We start from the raw sequence: 13,026 nt of genomic DNA, 5'->3' as shown, positions 1-13,026 counted from the left end.
CCAAACTGCTTTACAGCCAAACTGCAATGTAGTCACTGTTGTAATGTAGGGAATACAGCAGCCAATTTGCACATGGCAAGCTCCCATAAACAGCAACAAGGTAATGACCAGGTAATCTGTTTTAGTTACATTGATTGAGGGATAAAAATTGGACAGGACACCAGAGATAACTCCCCTGTCCTTCGAATTAGTGCATCGGATTTTTTATGTCTACCTGACAGGCATTTAGGTCTCAGTTTAATATCTCATCCCAAAGATGGCAACAGTGCAGCACAACCTCGGTACTGTACTGGAGTGTCAGCCTGGGTTTTTGTCCTCAAATCTCTCGAGTGGGATTTTAAACCCTCATCCTTCTATCTCAGAGGCAAGAGTGCTACCCACTGAACCAACAGCTATTAGTAAAAGTTGTTCCATGGAAGCTCCTGTTATGGCTTGGTCGATCAGTTGATATATGATTTTGATGCAAGTCACACTGCAGTTCAGCCTTTGGGCTGCGAATGTGTTTCTTGAAGAAAATACCATTGAAAAAAGCTTGCAACTACATCGAGCTGTTCATGACCTTCAGAAGGCCCCCAAAGCACTTTTCAGCCAAGGAAGTAATTTTGCTTTTCAAGCATAGTCACTGTTGGAGGGACATGTAGTTTGTAATGTCGTCAATATGAGACAGAACTTGTATTTATATAGCAGTCCTCAGGAATCTCGCAATGTTGCTGTTCTTGATGGCCCCATTTCCCTAAACACTTCAGGGACATGGGATTGTATTTGAACAAAAGCAAAATACTGCAGCTGCTAGAAACTTTAAATTGAGGCCAGAAATGCTGGAAATACCTAGCAGGTCTAGCAGCATCGGTGTAGAGAGAAACTGAATTAACCTTTGAGGTTGATGACCTTATGTCAGAGCTGGAAAAAGTTAAAAGACGTAACAGATTTTGACGAGTATAAAGGTGGGGGAGGGAGGCAGGAGATGAAGTAAAGAATAAAAGGGAGGGTCTGTGATAAGCTAGAGGGCAGAAGGCTAAATGACAAAATGGATGATGGTGTAAGACAAAAGGTGGTGGTAATGGGACACAAGAAGAGAAACACAAGATGTGGAATTTTAGTACAATCTATGAGGGCTCCTCTCCTGCCAGTGGTAAGAGTTTAGGGGAATCTACACCTCCATCAGAAGAGGGCTATAGTCCTGAACGAACTAGAGAACATCAAAAATGGAAGAGCCCTAGCAGGATGTGGCCTTTCTCAGCACAGAAATTGGCTAAGATTAGAGCCGAGATTGAAGAGTTATTGGAGAGGAAGAATGATCAGAGGCTTCTTGAAGGAAATAGAGATAGAAAGACCGAAAGATTGGAGGACAACCTAGAAAATCAGTTCAGCAGAAACAATCATTTAGTTGGTGTGCTGGAGAATATAGCGCAGAGGGATACCATAAACTTTCCCCAGCACATCCTACATGGATATCTGGCTCTATCAGTGGCTCTGAAGATGGCAGTTAACTGAGAAGATGGATCATTGCAGTGACCAAACCCAAAAGAATGCCATTTTTGAAATGTATAAATTTCAGGGCGAATTTTTTTTTATTCGTTCACGGGACGTGGACATTGCTGGCTAGGCCAGCATTTATTGTCCATCCCTGATTGCCCTTGTTCAGAGGGCATTTAAGAGTCATCCACATTGCTGTGGGTCTGGAGTCACATGTAGGCCAGACCAGGTAAGGATGGCAGATTTTCTTCCCTAAAGGACACTCCTGGTGATTCCTTGAGGTGGTGAGGAAGAAGGATGATCTCGGAATGGAAAGTGATAATTTTCAGGTCTTCCCAGACATGCCTTATAAACTGCTGATGCACCAGGCTGTTTGATAGAAGAAGATTCTTCAGGATGGTATCATTCATTGTAAGCTTTGACCATCATCATCACCAACCCAAAAACAGGCCATTTATAACATAGACCAGTTGCTGCATACTTAACTAGTTCATTGTGTGAAATCTGTTGAGATGTTTATGTTATGCGAGGGTATTAAGGGATACAGAACCAAGGTCTGGTAGAGTTAAACTATAGTATAGCCACGACGTAATGAATGGTGTAGAACAGCCTTGAGGGACTGAATGACTTCCTCCTATTCCTGTGTTTTGATGATTCAATTTTTTGCCTTTATTCTTTACACCACGAAGTACCTGACCATGTGTCACCTCTGGACCTCCAAATAGATAGGAACAAAGTTGTTTTATATACTGTTGTAGTTTGGGCTATTTCCAAATAACTTGCATTTTCACAACCAGATTACATAAGCAGCTTGAGTCACCAATCAGCCAAAAGCTTGGTGTTTATTTTGGGAAGAGTATTGGTGAGTGCAGTCCAGGCTTAACCCTGCATTGCTCACTGGAAAATACATGGGATGCCCATCAAAGTGTCACATCAGCTCAGAGGGTGGAAAAATAACACACCATTAAAAGACAATGTAAAGCTAAACTACATATTCTAATTTATTTGGAACATAAAGAAGCAAAATACAAAAACTTGGCACAGCACTGCCATACAATCTGTCCATTAAAAAATACACAGCAAAAGGCAGTTAAAAATCCTGACAGCTTTCTGCACAGTTCCTTTGCAACACTGCCTGTGGTGCTGTCTGTAGGTGAGATGATTTCTCAAGTTCTTCTTGCTCCTCTTAAAAGGAGAAACAGAGAATGATGAACCCTGAGAAAACATCTTCAATATATAAAGGTAGACTCTGGTAATTTGCCCTTAACAGCAATGCATCATAGCAAAGTACAGGAAATTAATCTCATGTCAGTGTTGTTCACACCTCCTTGATCACACTTTTCATTTCTATATTTACCCTAAGATCAGATACTATCAATAATATTATTTGACAGAATAAACTGTTTAAGAAACGAACATTTAAAATATCTTCTTCACAGAACTTATAATTTGCTTGGGTCTGAATTAAAAATAACTCATACCACTCCTTCGGTCTATGTGCTGGTTATGCTCTGGAAGGAAAAAAATCAGTATGACTATCTTCGGTCTACTTGATATCACATGGAGGTAGCGACAGATGGCATGCCAATACAAGTAGGACAAGGGACAATCAGGCCTGTTCAACATCTGAGCCAGAATTTTATGGTCCCATTGCGGCAGGGTTGGGGGTGTAAAATGTAGCGAGCCATTCTAAATTCCATTGACTTCGGCAGGACCGTAAAATCCCGCTGGCATAAAATTCCAGCCTGGAATTGTTGCTGCCTCTGGGACTTTCATTGTACAAGATTGCGATATATGGGCAGTATATCTTAATTCTGCGACAGATAAAGGCTGCCTTGTTGACATTATGCTAAGTTTAAGGAAGAACCTTTAATGGATGGGTAGAGCATTTAACCCATTACTCAGCTCCAAAGTGACTGAAAACTGCTAAACAGACTTACTACATGACTGATTTGGGTTACGTTGGTAGTAGGGTAAACTGATGAGCTGGATGTGTCATGCCTTGGCATAGTTCTTGCAAACCATTTCTTGCATTTCCCCCTCACCTTTGGTTAAAAAAAAAGAGCATGCACAGATTTTCAAAGTGATGTTACCACTGCTGACTAGTAAAATTCCACTTGCGTGTGAGTAGTACTTGTCTGATTCAGAAATTATATTTTTCTTCCTCGCTTACCTTCCTGCTCTTTAAGTTGGAAGGATGTTAGTGCTAGGGTAAATATAGAAGTGAAACACTTCCCATTTCAGGCACCCAGTGTAAACATCAAGCGCTTGAATGGCAGGTATAATATGGCTGCCTTTAAAGTAAAACTTCACTGAGATTCAGACTCAGAATAACAACCCCTGCCCTTCCTCAACTGCACATACTTATATCCCCTAGTTTTGTTTTCCCCACAAGTGGAAACATCTCTACATCTACCTCTTCATAACTTTAAAGATCTCTAAGTGATCACCTCTCAGTCTTCTATTTTTTAGAAGGAGCCCTAGCCTTAACTTCACCATTGTGGTTACATCCTTGTAAATATTTTTTGCACTTTTTCCAGTGCCCCTATATCTTTTTTGTAATATGTGATATTTTGTAACGTGCACAGTACCCTGAGTGTGGTTTAACCAAGATTCTGTACAAGTTTAACATAACATTACATTGTCATGTACAATACCCAAATCTTATAATACTGTACCTCAGGACTGAAAACACACAGGACAAGGAAGATCAGGAAACCCTGGAGAGGTGTGAATGTAATGAATATGTATTCCAGTGTTTCACTGTTATTAAAAAATCCAGTAATCCAGGGACATCCCAGGATAAACAGCTGTAGAAGGATTTTAAATGTCAGCATTCTGCAAGAAAGCCAAAGCATCTCTATTAAGGATTTTGTTGCAACAGGAATGTTAAATAATTTTAAATAAGTAAAAGCTTATGAATTTGAGTAATTAAATATTAGCAATTTCAGTAAATTAAACCTTCTTGCCCAGTATTCCAGCCGCATCACTTGACTCCTCCAATATTACCTTCTATTCACCACCCCACCCGCACTCTACTGTTGGTAATGGAACTTTCAATTAACTTGATCCTGCTCTCTGTACAATAACTTGGAGTTCTGTTAGGAGGATTGGTAATCAGAGGACACAGATTTAACATAAATTGGCACAAAAAAGCCAGTGGGTAGATGAGTAGAAAGTTTCTTTGAATGGGGTACATGACTTTCAAGAAGAATAGGAAGCTAGGTAAAGGTGGAGAGGTAGCACTGTTAATCAGAGAGGGCATTGGTGCAATAGTTAGAGATGACGTTGGTTCAGGAGGTCAAGATGTAGAATTGATTTGGGTGGAGATGGGGAATAGGGGAAAAAGTCATTAGTGGGAGTGGTCTACAGGTCCCCTAACAGTAGCCACAGTGTAGAACAAAGTATTCAAGAGAAAATATTGTGTGCTTGTGATAAAGGGTCAGCAATAATCATGGGTGATTTTAATCTACATACAAACTGGAAAAAGCAGATTAGCAGTCGTAGCCTGGATGAGGAATTCTTAGAATGGTTTTGAGATAGTTTCTTAGAGCAACATGTTCTGGAACCAACCAGAGAGCAGATTATATTAGACTTGGTATTGTGTAATGTGACAGGATTAATTAGTGACCTTAGAATAAAGGCACCGCTAGCTAGCAGCGACCACAATTTGATTGAATTTTACATCCAGTTTGAAAGGGAGACGAGTGGGTCTAAGACTAGTATCTTAAATTTAAATGAGGGCAACTATTTGGGGATGAAAGCTGAGCTAGCTGAAGTGAACTGGGGAACTAGGCTACAGGATATATCAATAGAGAAGCAGTGGCAGACATTTAAGGGGATATTTCAGAGTGTTCAGAATAAGTACATACCTACTATAAAGAAAAATTCTAAGTGGGAGGACGCACCACCCGTGGTTAACTAAAGAAGTTAAGAAAAGCATCACACTTAAGGAAAAAGCATACAACTCCGCAAAGATCAGTGGCAGGACAGATGATTGAATATAAAGACTGGCAGAGAATGGCTAAAAGGTTAATCAAGGCGGAAGAAATTAACAAATATTTTGCTTCTGTGTTCACTATAGATGATACAAAAAACATTCTAGTAATAGCTGCAAATCAGGAGGGGCACCCGAGAAAGGAACTTGGTGAAATTGAAATCATCAGGGAAATTATACTGAGCAAATTGATGGAGCTGCGGGCTGGCAAGTCTCTGGGCCTCGATGGACTACAGCCTAGGGTCTTAAAAGAGGTGGCTAATGAGGTAGTTGATGCGCTGGTGTTAATTTTCCAAAATTCCTTCTGGAAAGGTTTCATCAGATGGGAAAGTAGGAAATATAATCCCTCAATTTAAGAAGGGAGGGAGGCAGAAAACAGGAAACTATAGGCCAACTAGCTTGATGTCTGCCAGGGGGAAGTTATTAGAATCGATCATTAAAGAGGTTATAGCTGGGCACTTAGAGCTCAAGGCAATCGAGAAGAGTCAGCATGGTTTTGTGAAAAGAAAATCATGTTTAACCAATTCATTGGAGTTTTTTGAAGTAGTAACATGTGCAGTGGATAGCCTGTAGACATACTGTACTTGGATTTCCAGAAGGCATTTGATAAGGTGCCACGTTAAAGATTATTATGGAAAATAAAAGCACATGGTGTAGGTATAACATATTAGCATGGATAAAAGATTGGCTGGCTAGCAGAGAGTATGCATAAATGGGTCTTTTTCTGATTGGCAGGATGTGACGAGTGGAGTCTCACAGGGGTCTGTACTGGGGCCTCAACTTGTAACGATTTGCATCAATGACTTAGATGAGGGGAGTGAAAACATTGTAGCTAAATTTGCAGATGACACAAAGATAGGTAGGAAAGTATGTTGTGAAGAAGACATGAGATTGCAGATGGATATAGATAGGTTGAATGAGGGGGCAAAGATCTGGCAAATGTGGGAAAATATGAAGTTGTTCACTTTGACAGGAAGAACAAAAAAGGAGAGTATTACTTAAATGGAGAACGGCTGCATAATTCTGAGATGCACAGAGATCTAGGTGTTCTAGTACATGAGTCACAAAAAGTTAGTATGCAGGTACAGCAAGTAATTAAGAAGGCTAATGGAATGCTATCCTTTATTACGAGAGGGATTGAACATAAAAGTAAAGATATTATGCTTCAGTTATACAGGGCATTGGTGAGACCGCACCTTGAATAATGTGTACAGTTTTGGTCTCCTTATTTAAGGAAGGATGTAAATGCATTGGAGGCTGTTCAAAGGAAGTTTACGAGATTGATACCTGGAATAGTGGGTTGTCTTATGAGGAAAGGTTGGACAGACTGGGCTTATTTCCACTGGAGTTTGGAAGAGTGAGGGGTGATTTGATTGAAGTATACAAGATCCTGAACGGCCTTCGGTTGGACATTGAAAGGATGTTTCTTCTTGTGGGTGAGTCCAGAACTAGGGGGGCACTGTTTTAAAATTAGGGGTCACCCTTTTAGGACAGAGATGAGGAGAAGTTTTTCCTTTGAGGGTTATGCGACTTTGGAACTCTCTGCCTCAAGGTGGTGGAGGTGGGCTCATTGAATATTTTTAAGGCGGAGGTAGATAGATTCTTGTTAGGCAAGGGAATCAAAGATTATCGGGGTTAGATGGGAATGTGGAAATCGAAACACAAAAAGATCAGCCACGATCTTATTGAGTGGCGGAGCAGGCTCGAGGGGCTGAATGGCCTACTCCTGCTCCTATTTCTTATGTTAAGTTCTTATGCTTTAATGCAGCAAGTTGCTATGCTCTGGAATGCACTGCCTGAAACATCTGTGGAAGCAGATTCAACAGTAACTTTTAAAAGGGAATTGGATAAATACCTAAAAAGGAAAAAAAAACTTGTAGGGCTATGGGGAAAGGGCAATGGGTTAATACTAACTGGATTTCTCTTACAGAGATCCAGCACAGTTATGATGGACCAAATGGCCTCCTGTGTTGTATGGTTCTGTATACAGCACATTAAAAATGTCATTGAAAAATAACTTGGAATTAAGTAATGCTTTGATATAGGAAATCTACCAAGACACTTTTTGGAAAAGAAAGTGAATGAAGTGTAAAATGGCACCCCTTAGAGATGAATTTCCTTTATAGACTTGGGACAATTTCTGTTTTTGCAATACAACACTCACCTGGTATCTTTGATTTTTGATACTTGCGTGTTGCGCTCAGAAAGCTGCTCATTCAATATCCAGAACATTTTAGCGAACAGGATCATATTGACCTGCAAGGCAATTGGAAAATCTGGATTTTAACATAACCAGCCAGCTTTTCCAGAATATATGAAACACAAGAGAGCTGACATGTGAAGCACTCCTAAAGTACAATGGGAATTTTAGCAGCACAGGATGCCTAATAGAAAGACTTTGAAATTAGTGTGAAATTTTATTTAGTCTCAATCTAGTTTCTATTGAGTGCAAATTGTTTTGTTATCCATTCATGTTTGTGGCATCATTATCAAGGCCAGCATTTGTTGCACATCCTTAATTGCCCTTGAGAAGGGCATGGTTTGCAAGTGGGTCTGGAGTCTCATATAGGCCTGACATGGTAAGGCCGACAGATTTCCTTCGTTATAAGGGCCATTAGTGAACCAGATGGGTTTTTATAACAATCCAGTAATTTCATGGTCACCATTACTAGATTTTAACTCCAGGTTTAATCTAATTAATTGAATTTATATTCCCCACTAGGATTTGAACTCATGTTGCCTGGATGATTAGTTCAAGCCTTTGGCTCACTAGGCTAGTAACATAACTACTATACTACCATATTCTGAAATGTTATGTACAGAATGGTTTATGAATCAGACAAAGTTAGCACTAATTTGCAAATCCCAATCAGAAAAAGCATATCCTCATCAATGGTAGAACAGAATGAACAGAACAGTTCTGCTGAAGGGTCGAAACGTCAACTGTGCTCTTCTCCGCCGATGCTGCCAGACCTGCTGAATTTTTCCAGGTATTTCTGTTTCTGTTTTTGTCTTTCCCTCCACTTCCAGATTGTTTTGAAGGTTTTCTGACATCTGATATAAATTTCCTCCAACTCAACACCAGCATAGCCAAAATCCACCATTTTGGCTCTCATTATCTCCATGTTTCTGGCTCTCCTCCTTCAAACGGCGGTGTATCTGATGGAGTGCATTATGTTTCACTGAGCTGAGTTTTTCACCTCACATTCATTCCATTGTCATGGTTTGTTTGTGTCCCTATCATTCCCCTCATCACTGCTGAATCCCTTAATCCATGCTTTCATTATATTCAAGATTGACTTTTTTTTTGCAAAAATATACTTTATTCATAAAATATCTTCAATCACATTCCAAACCATTCCAAAAACACCATTTCAAGGGTACGATCCGGTTCAACTTTTACAAAATGTATCACCAGGTGCATCAGTACAAACAATATTACAATCATTTACAGCCTTTCATTTTGAGTTGTACAGCCCGAGGGGGTTTAAACAGTTCCCAGCCCCTCGGTGCGCTGTGGCAGAAAGGTCTTAGACAGCGACCCTTCCCCATTGCGCCTTTGCGGCAGCTGCCCCAAGCTTTAGTGCGTCCCTCAGCACGTAGTCCTGGACTTTGGATTGTGCCAGTCCGCAACACTCGGTCGGGGACAACTCTTTGTGCTGGAAGACCAACAAGTTTCGGGCAGACTAAAGCACGTCTTTCACCGAGTTGATGATCCTCCAGCTGCAGTTGATGTTTGTCTCGGTGTGTGTCCCTGGGAACAGCCCGTAGAGCACAGAGTCCTGTGTCACAGAACTGCTCGGGATGAATCTCGACAGCAACCACTGCATCTCTCTCCAGACCTTCTTTGCAAAGGCACAATCCACAAGGAGGTGAACAACGGTCTCTTCCCCACCACAGACACCTCGAGGGCAACGTGCAGAGGGAGTGAGACTCCTGGCGTGTAGGAAGGATCTGGTGGGGAGGGCCTTTCTCACCACCAGCCAAGACACGTCTTGGTGCTTGTTGGAAAGTTCTGGCGATGAGGCATTCTGTCAAATGACTTTGACAGTCTGCTCGGGGAACCATCCCACAGGATCCACCCTCTCCTTTTCCCTCAGGGCCTCTAAGACGTTACGTGCTGACCACTGCCTGATGGACTTGTGGTCAAAGGTGTTTTTCTGCATAAATTTTTCCACGAGGGACAGGTGGTACGGCACAGTCCAACTACTTGGAGCGTTCCGCGGCAGCGTGGCCAGACCCATCCTTCGCAACACCGGGGACAGGTAGAACCTCAGCACATAGTGACACTTGGTGTTTGCGTACTGAGGGTCTACGCACCGCTTGATGCAGCCACACACAAAGGTGGCCATCAATATGAGGGCGATGTTGGGCACGTTTTTTCCCCCTTTATCTGGAGGCTTGTACATCGCGTCCCTGCGGACACGATCCATTTTTGACCTCCAGATAAAGCGGAAGATGGCTCAAGTGATCGCCACCACGCAGGAGTGTGGAATGGGCCAGACCTGCACCACGTACAGCAACAGCGAGAGTGCCTCACACCTGATGACCAGGTTCTTACCCGCAATTGGAGAGGGAGCGTCGCTCCCACATGCCCAGTTTCCTTTTCACCATAGACACTTGCTCCTTCCAATTTCTAACGCATGCCCTGGTCCCTCCGAACCATATCCCCAGCACCTTCAGGCCGTCCGCCCTGACAGTGAAGGGGACAAAGGATCGGTCAGCCCAGTTCCCAAAGAACATGGCCTCGCTCTTCCCACGATTTACCTTGGCTCCCGAGGCCAGTTCGAACTGGTCGCAGGTGTAGATCAGTCTGCGCACCGACAGCGGATCCGAGCAGAAGACGGCGACATCATCCATGTACAGGGAGGCTTTTACCTGAGTGCCTCCACTGCCTGGGATCGTCACTCCTCTTATGCCCGGATCCTTCCTGATGGACTCGGCAAAGGGTTCTATGCAACACACGAAAAGAACAGGCGAGAGAGGACAGCCCTGCCTGACTCCAGATTTAATCGGAAAGTTATCTGTTTCCCACCCATTGATTGAGACTGCGCTACTGATGTTAGTGTAGAGCAGTTGGATCCAATTTCGAATTCCCTCCCCAAACCCCATTTTGGAGAGCACATCCACCATGTAGGTGTGTGATATTCTGTCAAAGGCCTTCTCCTGATCCAAGCTGATGAGGCAGGTATCCACACCCCTGTCCTGTACATAGGCAATCGTATCCCTGAGCAGCGCGAGGCTGTCAGAGATCTTCCTGCCTGGCACAGTGCAGGTCTGGTCAGGGTGAATCACCAATTCCAGAACGGATTTGACCCGATTGGCGATGACCTTGGACAGAATCTTATAGTCCACATTCAACAGTGAAATGGGTCGCCAATTTCTAATTTCCTCCCTTCCCCACATTGTGCTTGTATTGAGGGTGATAATGCCTTTCCTCATGGATTCTGACATGCTGCCGGCCAGGAGCATACTCTCGTACACTTCTAGCAGGTCTGGGCCGATCAAGTCCCACAGAGCCGAATACAACTCCGCCGGCAAGCCGTCGCTTCCGGGAGTTTTACTCTTCTCGAAGGACTCAAGGGCCTTAGTCAGTTCATCAGGAGTTAGCGGTTTGTCCAGGCTCTCCCGCGTACTGTCATCTAAGACCTCCGTGATAGAGGACAGGAAGGACTGGGAAGCCGTGCTGTCCGTGGGCTTCACGTCATACAATCCGGCATAAAAGGATTTGCTGATCCTCAAAATGTCGGACTGCGATGAATTTACTGAGCCGTCTTCTTCCTTCAGGCTGCTGATCACAGAGCTCTCTCTGTGTACCTTTTGGAAGAAGAAACGTGAGCACGTCTCATCCTGCTCCACGGAGCGGACTCTGGAACGGAAGATGATCTTGGAGGCCTCTGAGGCAAAGTGCGAGGCTTGCTGGCTCTTCACCTCTTGGAGTTCCTCCTTGACATCGACCCCCATCGACTGCAGCCGGAGCAGATTCTGCATGTTTTTCTGGAGTCGAGACATTTCCCTCTCTTCCTTTCTAGCTTTCTGGATGCCTTTGAGGATGAAAAACCTCTTGATGTTTCCCTTGATCGCTTCCCACCAGTGTGTCAGGGACTCAAAGAGGGGTTTCACGGTTCTCCAACCTTTGTAATCCCTCTTGAGCTCCTCAATGTTCTCTGGGGTCAGCAGTTGCACATTTAGCTTCCATGCCCCGCTGCCCACCCTCTGGTCCTTCTCTAAGTGCCAGTAGGAGGCAGTGGTCAGAGAAAAACACCGGCTTGACGTCGGTGGATCTGACTGTGAATGCACGGGACACAAACAGGAAGTCTATCCTGGAACGAATGGACCCGTCTGGCCGCGACCAGGTGTATCTACTCTGCGCTCCATCTGCAGGGTTGCTGAAGACGTCGTGCAGCTTGGCATCCTTAACTGTTTCCATCAGAGATCTGGACGTAGCGTCCAATCTGCTGTCGGCCCTGCTGGATTGTCCAGCCGCATCGATGATGCAGTTGAAATCACCGCCCAGAATGACCGGCCTGGAGGTCGCCAGCAGCAGTGGGAGCTGCTGAAAAACCTCCAGCCGCTCGGCCCCTTGTGACGGGCCATACATGTTAATTAACCGGAGTGGAGCGTTCTTGTACATTACGTCTGCTACGAGGAGGCGCCCGCCCACCACCTCCTTAACCTCGGAGACGGTGAAGTTGCCCCCCCCGCAGCAGAATACCCAGGCCAGAGGAACGAGAGTCGTTTCCGCCCGACCAGATCGATGGCCCATGGGACCACCATCGTGACCATTGCCTGTAGGAGCTGAGGTGTGGTATCGCACACTCCTGCAGAAACAACAGGTCAGCTTTGACCTTGGCAAGGTAGCAAAAGGTCGCAACACATCGCGTAGTAGATTTAATGCTACGCACGTTTATGGATACAATCTTTAAACCCATTTTAAAGCATTTATTCTCCTACCAAACCCGTTGTCTCTGAGAGTCCCAGACCTTTAGTCTGCTCCTTCATACCCGTAGTGAGCTCAAATTGCTTCACTTTGGATGGGCTGAGGTAGTTCTACTTGGCAGTGTTCTGCTCAGGTGGCATCTGGGGGTTCGCGTAGAGAGCGGGTTTTGAGATGACCTTTGCTGGAGAAGCTTCTCCAAAACTCACCCCCTCTGGGGCGTTGCTGTTCCCGGCTTCCCGGAGCTGGGGTGCGATGATTGCCTCACTGCTCCCAGATTCCTGGGGCTGTGGTGCACTGGCCTCCTCAGGTTGCAGGCAAAGTTGGGGTGCGCTGGTCTCCTTGTTGTCTCCAATGTTCTGGAGCTCGGGTGTCTCGTCCTCCAACTCCCTGGAGCTTTGCCGCTTCTTCTGTTGGTGCCGCCCTGGCACTTCTTCATCCGAAGAGCTGCTGCCTTTGTCATCCATGTCGGATGGGAGCCGCCTCTTGCCACTTGTCTGGGAAGTGGCTTTGCTTCTTCTTCGCTCCTTCTTCCTTTTGGCTCTCCTCACCGTCTGCCACTCCCCCTGCTGCTTTTCCACTGCTGCCTCCTCCTCCATTGATTCGCTGTCCTGAG

General features: G+C 44.4%; 1 long non-coding RNA gene across 1 annotated transcript; it reads right to left on the bottom strand.

Annotated features, from left to right (window-relative positions):
- Positions 1-2,453: 2,453 nt before the first annotated feature.
- LOC144668995 (uncharacterized) lies at positions 2,454-7,730 on the bottom strand. Its single transcript, XR_013573579.1, has 3 exons — positions 7,638-7,730; positions 4,155-4,314; positions 2,454-2,987 (listed from the first exon to the last, which is right to left on the bottom strand). It is a non-coding gene; the product is annotated as an uncharacterized LOC144668995 (long non-coding RNA).
- Positions 7,731-13,026: the final 5,296 nt, after the last annotated feature.

The sequence above is a fragment of the Cetorhinus maximus genome, chromosome 28, assembly GCF_964194155.1.
Source record: "Cetorhinus maximus chromosome 28, sCetMax3.hap1.1, whole genome shotgun sequence".
In the NCBI taxonomy this organism is placed as follows: domain Eukaryota; kingdom Metazoa; phylum Chordata; class Chondrichthyes; order Lamniformes; family Cetorhinidae; genus Cetorhinus; species Cetorhinus maximus.
The sequence above is the reverse complement of the archived record's forward strand: the minus strand, read 5'-3'. Positions and strand labels throughout refer to the sequence as shown.